The sequence below is a fragment of the Cyprinus carpio genome, chromosome B12 (genome assembly GCF_018340385.1).
Source record: "Cyprinus carpio isolate SPL01 chromosome B12, ASM1834038v1, whole genome shotgun sequence".
In the NCBI taxonomy this organism is placed as follows: Eukaryota; Metazoa; Chordata; class Actinopteri; order Cypriniformes; family Cyprinidae; genus Cyprinus; species Cyprinus carpio.
Genome location: NC_056608.1, coordinates 4,574,739 through 4,587,826, shown reverse-complemented (window position 1 = coordinate 4,587,826; position 13,088 = coordinate 4,574,739).

Sequence of the window (13,088 nt, the reverse complement as noted above, 5' to 3'; positions counted from 1 at the left end):
AAACTTTAAAAACTGTTTTTGTAAAATGAAAAGAAGCAAAAACATTAAAAAAAATACATAGCCTATTAGCGGTAATTGAACTTAAAAACTGTAAAATTAAAATTAGAAATGTTGCCTTGCAGACATCTGAAGTTATGCACCAAAATTACTAAAAATAAAATAAATGTAAATAAATAAAATAAAAATAATTTAAATAATGAAAGCCAAGTAGAAAATATTAAAAATGACTAAACTTTAAATTAAAATATAAACATAAAAAATATTTTATATTTTTTTTTTTGAATATATATTGTAATTTTATTAATATATTGATAAAATAACAGTCTCTGACTGCTTTTCTTGAGGCCTCAATGAAAAGATGACATTAATAAAAATGATAAGCCCTAAACAAGCTGTGACAAAACCGACACAAGCTAATACAAACACAGATTCAAGCTGACAATTTGTAAAAAAGAAAACAAAGAAATCCACAGATCACTGCAGGGATGTCTAAACACTTGTTGACACTAGATCAGTGTTTGATATAAAAAAATGTACAGACTAATGATCTTGATCATTGGTGGGTGTGTAATGTCTTCTGACAGACATTCTTGTTTGGGGACAAAAAGCGCAGGTGTGTCAACCCAGATTCACTTTCACAACAAATGAAACAGTCTGTTCTGATTACTCACACCGATAACATTTTATGCAAAAAAAAAATCGGAGTGAGTAATCGGATTTTTAGAATTGTGTCATATACCTAGTATTGTCCTAACTGATCAAAGGTTTATGTTTATAGGCTTGTTTACAGCCAAGCAAAAGTTCCCTTCTGATCCCAGAACAGTAACCGAGTACTACTCGCCTCAAAGTCTTTCTCCGTCGAGTTCTCATAAAAACGATGTGGCATGCAAAGTGAAGTAGACGACTTTTCCATCTATTCACATTTTCCAGGCTGGTAAATGAAAATGGATTGTATGAGTTTGAGCCTAAAGAGCCCAAACCCCAGGATCACTCGTGAAAGATCAGGTTACAGAGCTGGTCAGCTCAGTCACAGCACTTTACTAGAGCAACATAGGATTTCCATTAGAAGCTGATTTCACCAAACTAGACTTGGGGGAGCCTGTAGAGGCAGAAAAGGGGGGCACCGAAAAAAAGGTCTCTCTGTGCTTTTGTGAGAACGTGCCTTTTGCTGAAATATTTCCTAACATGCATGAAATTTTAAAAACTGATCACCATCGTGATGTCACACACGAAGTCTTTAATAGAAACATCCTGTCACAGTCAAACCTTTAACACCTGCCTAAACACTGAGAAGAATTTAAAAGCAAAAAGTTACAAAATATAGCAATACAATGGTATTCCTATATATCATGATAGTACCATCTATAAAGTAAATACTACAGGCTATCACAGTATAGCTTACATATAGCTACACGAAATAAAAACAACTGAATAGGTGAATGAATACACGCGAGTAGCAAGACAAACTGTTACTGTATTTCTTTCATTCATTTCCGACTGTTGTAATCCGACAACGCAATTTATCAACTAACACGCTACAACAAAAGTCGTTTTGACGTTCAACTGTAGTCAATTCAGATAAACACAAGGCTTAACACCACAAACGTAACATAAACACGTGCCAAGGACAGGAGAAACAACTCACCGTTTCAGCAAGGCACACCAGAAAACCGCCTCACACTTGAAACTGAGTGAAACTTCATCCTGGTTTCAGAAATTGACTGTTAAGTTTGCAGAGTCCCGCAGCAACCGTAGTGAAACAGTTGCGTTTTAAGTTGGTGGAGGCGGGAAACTCAATCAGTCATTCAGTCAGCAGCAGCAGACACTGCAGCGGAGCCAGCACAATAACTGCTGCAGAGGTGTCACTGCATAGGAATGTCTGAGGAGGGACTTTAACTCTCTCTGTACCGCTCAAGAGACTGACACACTTCATTACTGTCACAGACACATGCTCGCATGTCTTCATAAATACCAAATATTTCACCTTCAGAAGTTACAGAGGGATCTACCATGGTAATAGCCTACTGTTTTTAGATGGTACAACCACGTTTTAAATTTAAATGCGTTGGAGTACCTGCTAAATACTAGCCTACCTCATGCTTCTTATATCATATAAAATAGAACTATAAATTACACAACGGTTCCCTTCTCGAATTCCATTGGCCGAGCTGTTTTCCAAGAGTTCTGATTTGTGGGGACTGACTGTCATTGATACTTGCAGATTACAACTCTCAGCCAGTAGGTGGCGACAAGCGGTTGTATTTATGAATGAGTCAGTGAATCATTTCATCATTTAATCAATGTAATGCTGCTACTATTTTCGACTTTTGGGACTATTTTCATTGGTGGAGCAAAAACGGACAAAATACTAATTAATAATATGACTGTCACGTGTATCCAATTAACTACAGTGACTCTGGACCACAAAACCAGTCATAAGGGTCAATTTTCTGAAATTGAAATTTATACGTCATCTGAAAGCTGAATAAATAAGCTTTCCATTGATGTATGGTTTGGTAGGACAATATTTGGCCGAGATACAACTATTTGAAAATCTGGAATCTGTGGGTGCAAAAAAAAAAAATCTAAATATTGAGAAAATCACCTTTAAAGTCGTCCAAATTAAGTTCTTAGCAATGCATTTTACTAATCAAAAATTAAGTTTTAAAATATTTACAGTAGGAAATTTACCAAATATCTTTATGGAACATGATCTTTACTTAATATACTAATGATTTTTGGCATAAAAGAAAAATCAATAATTTTGACCCTTACAGTGTATTTTTGCCTATTTCTACAAATATACCCCAGCGACTTATGACTTTTGTGGTCCAGGGTCACATATTAGTATATGATTAACTAAGCAGTCTTCCAAGAGTTTTGATATGTGATGGGGATTGTGAGTGATCCTTTCTGAAGTTTACAACATTATGCAAGTAGTTGCCCAGAGATTGTATGAGTGAGTCACTGAATCATTCATTCATTCATTATTTATTCAATTAATTTAAATCATTGATTCATTCATTCTTGTTTTTTTTTTTTTTTGTTGATAACTTGTTGATTAACCACTGATCCTCTTTCAGCTTTTGGGACTATTTTCACTGGTGGAGCAAAAACATCCAAATTACTGCATGATATGGTAGTCATAGATATCACTTAAAATATTAATATTTACACAGTACTTTATTTTATCCTCAAATTCGATTGGCCAAGCTGTTACTTTATTTCATCCTCAAATTCGATTGGCCAAGCTGCTTTTCAAGAGTTCTTGTATTATGGTTTTTTCTTTTTTGATTGTTTTTAGTGTTTGGGGATTATTATTGAAAATACACCAGCAGGTGGAAAAATTGATTGTATTTATCAGTGAGTCATTGAATCAGTCAATCAATTCATTTAAAACACTGAGTTTTGAAATAACGCCTTTATTGTGTGTATCTATTCCAAGAAGAATTTAGAGATGCACATTAAATATCGGCATGATATTTAATGCGCATTTCGTCAGTAAAGCGGGTTCTGTAATCAGTGGTAAATCTCTACACGTGCGTGCTTTCACATGGAGCACATTATCAATACCACATTGTTTGACAATTGAAAAAGAAAAATTTATGTAATTTCTATTTTTATTTATATATTTATTTACTTTTATAGTACCATGGTATACCATTCTTTAAAGCACTGTAAACTACAATTAGTAAAGTACCATTGCACTCGTGGGAATGCTGCATGGAGACTATTTAGTTTTGGCTACATCTGAAGGTTACTTCCTTTTGCAGAATTGATAACATTGTTTGATTTCCTGTTGTCCCAAACTAGATAAATTAAACCATTGCTTTATTGGATGAATAAGATCACATAGTGAAGCCAGATGTTTTCATGTAGTAAACACATGGTCATGATTTTGTATTGTGCTAGTTTATTCTTTTTTCTTCATGTTTGTTATGCTTTGTTTATGCATGCAGTGGTAATCCACACCTAATACAGTCCAAACAGAGGGGTTTGTATCCAGCTCCTCCCAACATACATTAATCAGTCTTTAAAGGGAATATAAAATGGGCTATTAGGCAAATTATCGTATAGAAATATGCCAATGCATATTTACTTTAACTATGTGTTTGTATTCTTGGCAGAATAGCAATGGTTTTTCCGATTCTTAGTCCACAAGGAGGGAACTCTTATGCCATCCAAAAAGAATGCGCAATTCTTCCACTCCCAGTCAATCTGTCACATGTAATCCTAAAGCATGTGGAACTGTTGCTTTTCAGTTGCAATTCATTTACAAAACCACACAAGTAAGCCTTTGTATGTTGCAGTTCACTATGACAGTCTTTTATGTGCTTTTATGATTCAGTTTTTGGCTTTCATGCAATAATTTCTGATCATTCATGTTTGCACGACTTGCACTTGTTGCACAACTATGCAGACATAATTGTGTTTTTAGCTCAGGATTTTGATCATATTTTAGGATGAGACTATTAAACAAGGCTTCATGCAATTGTAAAGATTCAAATAAGACTGTCACAGGTTTGTACAAAAGTGTTTGCTATTCTGGTGGAACTTCATAATCTATCACTTTGTGGGCTTTTTGTTTTGTCTTTCCATCTAAACACCTGCAAGTGAAGGTTTCCATGAGCAGAAGTCTCAACAATTAAAGATGGTGTTGATCTAAACCTGTCATTGTCTCCTCGTGATCGTGTTACACTGCCTCCCTCTACTGGATAGGTTCGTCAAATTAAGACTTAAAATAAATGGATGCTGACAAAACCGTTTTGAAAATGCTCACTCAGCGTGACTAAGCACTTTCATGTAATTAAATGTAAACAATAAGAATGTTTGTTTATCCACTTTCTAATTATTTGGTTATATCTGTAACATCCGTTATGTTCTTTTGCGATTTTTTTTTTACTTCACTGACAGTTTGGACTGCTTTTTTAATGAATGCTTGACATGTAACAAACATCAGGTTGGACGAAATTCAAACCAACGATAAATAATTAGAATAAAGCAAATAATTAGACAAAATATAAACATTATTCTCATACATTCTAATACATGTTCTCAAATAATTACAGTTTAAGATTAAACTGTTGACAAAAAATGTTGACATCATCACATTTAAATCTATTACTTAATATGCTGAGCTAGAAACACAAATTCCTTCATACTGTTCTTTTTAATACACTGCAAAAATTATTTTTCAAACTGTAAATAAAAAAAATATTGGAGTACAAGTAAATTTTACAAGTAAATACTATTTTAATTTTTATTGCAGTGTGTTTGTAAGTAAATTTACTAGCAATTTCTGAGTAGGCTACATTTATTTATGATGCTTATGAAAATGAACAAAATGAACATGTGCAATATATATATTATAATGAACAACATATGGGGCAATATATGCTTTTAACATAATTGGCAAGAATTTAAACTTTAGATTTTGTCTTTGAAATTTTTTATCCTGCTTCACTGAAATGTAAATCAAATTACAGTCTTTAGTATTGTTTGCTACATATTTAAGAATTTTTAAAGGCATGCTCAATTTAGTTCTGAATGGTGCACAACGATAGCAAATGTGTGGCATATTTTGGCCAAACCCTATAAAATACCTGTTTGTTGTGCATATGTACTTTTAAATTTTGCATTTTTATTCATCTATAGCAGACACTTTTATCCAAAGCAAGTTTTTCATAGTAGATTTACAATGGCATTGTCATCCAAAGTAAATTTTTAGTGAGGAAAATGCAATAAAAGTCAGAATGAATAATACATTTTAGGCAAGGTAATCTATATAAAGTTATAAAAAGCAAACTGATTCCCGTATCTTCTGTCAACGGCTGTATATATAAAAAAAAAAGGTTTTCAATTTTTCTGAAAAACGGTTTTGTTTTGGGTTTCTTTTCTGTTATAGTTTTCTTCTCTTTATAAGTTACCAGATAAGGATCTACACCTGTTACCAATTTGGGACTGTTACTCTATTTAAGGTGTCTGGCCTTTGTTGGAGGTGGAGCTTTCGTCCTTATCCTGCAGTTGTGTTCCGAAGCTGGACCTTCATTTTTTTAATTGTTTGTTTCTTTATTGCTGTTTATTTATCACCTTTGGCATTTAAACCCCTGGACTTAAATAAAAAAATTCTATTGTTAATATACTATTGGACTTAGAACCCTTTATGTTGTTGCGTCCTTGAGTCGGATATAACAATTGGGGGCTCGTCCGGGATTTTTTGTTATAGTGTGGACAAAGAAAAAATGAATAAAAAGAAATTTGTATGTTTGTTATATTTGCGCTAACGCCTGTATAATGTATAGGCGGAGTGTATTTGAACTTGGTATTTGATTCATCTGTGTGTTAGCGTTAGCAAACAGCGCGTATTTGGTTTGTTATTGGGAAATATGTTCAAGAGTTTTCGGCGTCTTTTAAAAACTGTGGATTGTTGGCATTTTTGTGCTGTATTGCATGAGGAAGTGAGAGTAAGTCGGAGCCAGAATTTAGACCACATATGGTAAGTGTTATGATTTCCCTGACTGAATATTAGGTAGCTCGGGCAGGATTTTGATTAGCCTAATGTGTTTGCTCTAGTAGAGCCCAGTGAGATAATATTATAGGAAAGTAATTTGTCAGCAAACTCTGTTTTTTTGTCTTTATGTTTTTTATTTTAGTTTGTTGTTTTTGTGCTATGAGTTTAGACAACTGACAGTATTTGAGTGCTTAAAAAGACTCGACTCTTGGTGGAGGCACGAAGACTAGGGTGAGTTAGTGTAGGGGGATGGAAAAAGAGTAGGGGGGACAATCACTTTTTGTGTTTGCAAGCTGTCAAATAATTACGAGTTCTGCAGTAAAATGGCTACTGAGTTAGACTCAGTTGTTGGTGGTGGCAGCTAAGTATGAAATTCCGTTAACTACTAAAGACAAAAAGTTAAAAGGGACCGTTGCATTAATTGTAAGAGCAGCGCTGATAAATTTAGATCTCTTAACTATGAGAAAATCTGCTGCTGTTGACTGTGATGGAGCTGATCAAACTGCTGGTAATGCTTCATCGTTATCTTTTGAGCAGCAAAGGGATCTGATGCTTTTAGAAATAGAAAAGGCGAAACTGAATCGTGAAATTGAAAAGTTATGCTGATAGAAATGACCGTTGTGCTTATTATCATCTAAAGGGTCACTGGAAAAAGGATTGTGTAGCACTCAAGGGAAAACTCATGCATGTTAAGTCCGAACCTAAGCCTATTCTTGTTGTTTCATCTGTTCAGACAGATAGTGATTCTGACGGTCATCTTGATAGTTTACAGAAGTTGGATAAACCAGTGGTACTTTGTAATGATGGAGATGTAGGTTATGCTCCTTTCATTTCAAATGGCCATGTGTCACTGCTTGGAAGTACTGATGAGGTTCCTATTAAGATTCTTCGAGACACAGGTGTGTCTGAATCATTCATTTTAGAGTCTGTTTTGCCTTTTTCACAGGAGACTGATACGGGAAACCGGGTGCCGATTAGAGGTATTGGATTGCAAATGTTGTCGGGTACCCCTGCATAACCTGTTTTTTCAATCTGATTTAGTAAAAGGATCAGTGGTGATGGAAGTTCGTCCTTCTCTACCAGTAGAGGGAGTGTCGGTTATTTTGGGGAATAATCTGGTGACTGTGTGTGGCATGATGTTCCATCTCCACCTGTGGTTACTATTTGTCCTGCTTCATTGGGTGACATGGATATCTCACAGCAGTATCCAGAGGTATTCGTTTCATGTGCACTCGCGTGAAATAAATAAAAAATAAAAAAACTGATGATGCAAAACTGAATGATAAGGACCTTGTGAATTCACAGAGGGTAGTTCCTGGTCTCCTTGCTTTGCCTTCTGTTTCTCATCAGGTCTGGATTTCTTCTCAGAGAGAGGATCCATCTTTGAAGTCTTTTTTTGATGCTGTTTTGTCTCCAGAGTTAGAAGAGAGTTCAGTTAATGGGTACTTCCTTGAAAATGAGGTACTATTGTGGAAGTGGACTTTTAACACAGAGGAAGGTTTGAATAGCCGCTTTAGTGCGAGCCAGGGCTTAAAACGGGCCGGGCGGGGCTAATAGCCTTGGGCCAGTAGCACGAGGCCAAAATAGTACTGCGTTTCCACCGTTGGGCCTGAAGCTCCGCTGCGCTTCACTAAAATCCGCCCTTTACACGCCTCTCGGGAACAACGTCATGCAATCCAATCATTTCACCAACAAAGAGAAGTTATAAGAAAACTATTAAGAAATAAATCACTGGATCATGCACGATCACAAAACGAACACGATAACAGCGGCCTTTTGTTTGCACGCTTTGTTAAATATTTAAATTCAAAAGCATCAATGTTTTACTATAAATGATACATTGAGCATAATGAATTAATTTATCAGGCTTGAAACTTGAAAATTTGTCACAGAAATAAATGTATTTCTATTTTATTTATTTATTTTTAACACTGAAGTGTTACGAAAATAGCCTGCTTACTCAGTCGAGACTGTTTCTGTTTATTTGTAGTCACATACATCACATTTAGAATGAATGATAATTTTTCTATTTTTATAAAAGCTCCCGAACAAAAACCATTATCATATTTTTATGACATAGGCTACGTGGAGCTAAACTCTCGAAACAAGACTTATGACTGATAAAATATGTTACTACACGATTGTGATAGAGAATAAGAACCTGACGTCTGATTTCTTCAAGTGGTCACATTTACCATGTTTACTATGGTAAAGCTAACACCTAGCGTGCATATTCTTTTGCATCGCTTATAAATATTTCTGCCTTTTATGGTGATTATAATCCACATCAGATCGGATCGAGTTATTTCAAACACTCACTGCTGACTGAAAGTGAGTTTTGAGCTCAACTTATATTAAAAAGTGTTTAATGCTGGTGTTATAGCTGTAGCTTTCTGAAATGATCCACGGCGCTGACGCTCTCCAGACGCAGAGAAACTCCACCTTCGTTCATAACCACTCCTCTAGCCCCAGCTGGCCCCCTTTGGCCCAAGGTTTTCGTCGAACTAAAAAACCCGGGCCATTGGCCCTGAGGAAGCCCCGACGAGGCATGATCAAGCCCCGGAAGTGACAGTGGAAATGCGACTGGCCCTGGCACGCACTAGCACACCCGCTTTTGGCCCGACAGTGGAAACGTGGCTATTGAACCAATTATACAGGTAGTTATGCCTGTACCTTTGCGAAATACTGTCTTAGAGTCTGGTCATGGTGGGGTGTCAGGTCATTTTGGAGTTAATAAGACCTACCAACATTTGCTGCAGTATTTTTACTGGCCTCGTATTAAGAGTGATGTAAGACAGTTTATTAAGACTTGTACAACCTGCCAGCTGACTGGAAAACCAAATCAAACTATAAAGCCTGTGCCTTTATATCCCATACCTGTTATGGAACAGCCATTTCAACATCTTTTGGTTGATTGTGTTGGGCCTTTACCGCTTTCAAAGTCTGGTAGTGTGTATCTACTGACAGTCATGTGTCAGAGCACTCGTTATCCTGCGGCATATCCGTTGCGTTAAATCACCACTTGGTCAGTTTTGGAAAAGCATTGTCCCAGTTTATATCTATTTTTGGTATTCCAAAAGTTATTCAGAGTGATCAGGGGACAAATTTTACCTCTAATATGTTTCAAGAGGTGTTAAGACAACTCGGACTTAGACACAATAGATCAAGTGCGTACCATGCTGAAAGTCAGGGTGCTTTAGGGCATTTCCACCAGACACTGAAATCTTTGTTGAGGGCATATTGCTCTGAGTTAAAGGGTGACTAGGAGGAAGGTTTACCGTGGTTGATGTTGGCCACAGGTGAGGTTGTCCAAGAGAGTTTGGGATTTAGTCCCAATCAGTTAGTCTTTGGACATCGAGTACGGGGACCATTGGTAGTACTGTGTGATGGTGCTCTACGGGAGGAGCCACCACAGAGTTTGATCCAGTATATACTGTACATGGTTTTCACCGACATTTAGTTCTGGCTGGGGAATTGGCAAGAGAAAAATTGGGGAAAACACAGAAAAAGATGAAATGTTTGATTGCAAGTCAGAGATTTGCATGTTTAGCCCAGGAGATCAGGTGTTAGCTTTGTTTCCTTAACCGGATTCTCCTTTTTGTGTGAAATTTTCAGGACCTTACACTGTGCTTCGAAAAGTGTCTGATCAAAATTATATACTTTCTACCCCTGGGCGCAGGAAGCGTACTCAGTTGTGCCATGTGAATTTGTTAAAGCCTTTTTATGCACGTAATGTCTGTCTAAGGTAATTCCTTCCTCTGTTGCCTTAGCCAATTTGACTCCTACAGGTGAATGGGAACAGGATGTGAAACCTCCTGATGATGTAATTTTACAACCTCGTCTAAAAACTCTGAAACCTTGTCTAATTTAGAAGAGTTATTAAAACATCTATTTTGTGAACAACAATCTGATTTGAAGTCTATGTTGATTGAATTTACAGGTCTCTTTTCAGATACTCCTTCTTGTACACACTTGACTGAACACGATATAGACGTTGGAGATGCTAAACCTGTCCGTCAGCATTTTTTTAGTGTGTCATTGGATAAACGTAAGAAATTAGAGTCTGAAGTTAATTACATGCTTGAGAACAACATAGCAAAGCCATCCTTTTCAGATTGGTCTTCGCCTTGCTTGCTGGTGGGAATACAGGATGGCACGCAGCATTTTTGCACAGATTACAGACAAATAAATATTCTAACTAGACCAGACTCGTACCCATTGACTAGGATTGAAGACTGTGTAGATCAAGTTGGGTCAGCCAATTTTGTCAGTAAATTTGATTTGCTCAAAGGTTACTGGCAAGGTCCCTTGACCCCCCGAGCACAGGAAATTTCCTCATTTCTTACACCTTTTGGATTGTATTCTTACTCTGTTATGAGTTTTGGTCTCAGAAATGCTCTAGCTACATTTCAGCGTTTAATGAACAAAGTGACAGTGGGTCTAGAAGGTTGTGCCGTGTACCTTGATGACTTTGTTATATACGTATAGTGATACATGGGATGAACACATTGTCCGGGTTCGTGCACTGTTTGATCTTTTGGCAGATGCCAAACTCACAGTCAACCTGGCAAAGGGTGAGTTTGCCAGGGCAACTGTGACATATTTGGGTTGTTGGTATGGGACATACAAGGTTGTTGGTATGGGAAAAGTGCGACCTGTAGGTGCTAAAGATATAGCAATTGACAAATTTCCTAGTCCTCAGACAAAACGGGAGCTGATTAGATTTTTGGGAATGGCGGGGTATTATAGGAGTTTTTGTCCCAACTTTTCTTCTGTTGTTGCCTCGCTTACGGATTTGTTACAAGCAAAGGCTAAATTTTTGTGGACTTCTAAATGCGACGATGCCTTTGAGAATGTTAAGCGATTGCTCACGTCCCTTTTCTTACAGCCTTACTCTTTGGAGAGTCGTCATGTGAAAGGGGCAGACAATGTCTTAGCTGATGCATTGTCTCATGCCCCATGTGGTTGAGAAGATTCTTAAACCCTTCTTTCCTCTTTTCTTTCCTGTTATTGGTTTTCAATTCCTTAAATTTTGCTTTTTCCAGGCGCCAGGAGATTGCTGGTTTTGAATCCCGGATGGGTGTGAAGAGGGGGGCAAGTTGTAAAGGTTTAATGACTTTGTATTAACTCCGGTAAGGTTGTGTTTTTTTAAAGTCAATTTTGGGTATATTTGCGTTTGGAACTTGTATAAGGTAGAGATTCTAATGAGAATCTCTCCCTTTTAAAAGGGGGAAGGTGTTACGGTTTTGTTTTGGGTTTCTTTTCTGTTGTAGTTTTCTTTTCCTTTATAGGTTACCAGATAAGGATCTACACCTGTTACCGATTTGGGACTCTATTTAAGGTGTCTGGCCTTTGTTGGAGGTGGAGCTTTCGTCCTAATCCTGCAGTTGTGCTCCGAAGCTGGACCTTCACTTTGTCAATTGTTTGTTACTTTATTGCTGTTCATTTATCACCTTTGGCATTTAAACCCCTGGATGTAAATAAATATTCTATTGTTAATATTCTATTGGACTTAGAACCCTTTTTGTTGTTGCGTCCTTGAGTCGGATGTAACAGATTAGATTAAAGGGTGTAACAGCTTGTTCTTGTTAGAAGTCAGAAGGCAAACAGCCCTGGATGATGGACAGAAAACCACTAAAATTAAATCTTAAAGGAATAGTTCACCCAAAAATTTAAATTTGCTCAACATTTACTTCCTCAGGCCCTCCAAGAAGTAAAGTTGCATGTTTCTTCATCAGAACAGATTTGGAGACATTTACCATTAAAATCCTTGCTCACCAATGAATCCTCTGCAGTGAATGGGTGCCGTCAGAATGAGAGTCCAAACAGCTGATAAAATTACAATCGATTAAAGTTACAATGCCTTGATGGATTTGATTCTTATAAACGCACAGCTTTTTACTTTACAAGACATTGATTGACTGGAGTCATGTGGATTATTTTGATGTTTTTATCAGCTGTTTGGAAGGCACCTATTCACTGCAGAGGATCCATGATTGCTGAGCTAGTGCTGTGCTAGTGCTTAATTTATCCAAATTGATTGTTATGAAAAACTCATCTACTGTATATCTTGGATGGCCAGAGTAAATCTTAAAGGGATACTCCACCCCAATGTCATTCCAAACCCGTCATATATCTTGTATTCTGACCCAGAAGTTTAATATGCTTAAGTTTTTCTTACCTCATGGGTTTACATTATCTTAACAAGCAAAGCAATTCAACATAAATTTCACAGTGTGTCTTTGAAACGTTGAGGTACCATCATAGTAGTTTTGTACATGCATGAACGTCATGAAGGGTGACCATATTTTAGTTTTCCAAAAAGAGGATAGTGGGTGCGGGTGGGGCGGGGGGTTGAGGTGTGGTTGGTTGGTGGTTAAAGTAGTGCCCAAAGTAGTGCAATGACCATATCTCAAATATCAAAACTGAAAATGTCATTTCTCTACCTAAAATACAGATTTTACAGTTACTGTTATGCATACTGATCATAAACACAGCTAAAAAGCTTCCTACCAAAGTTTCACAAAACTTAACATCTAGCACAGTTTTATCATAGGCAGAATGCAAAATGTTTCAA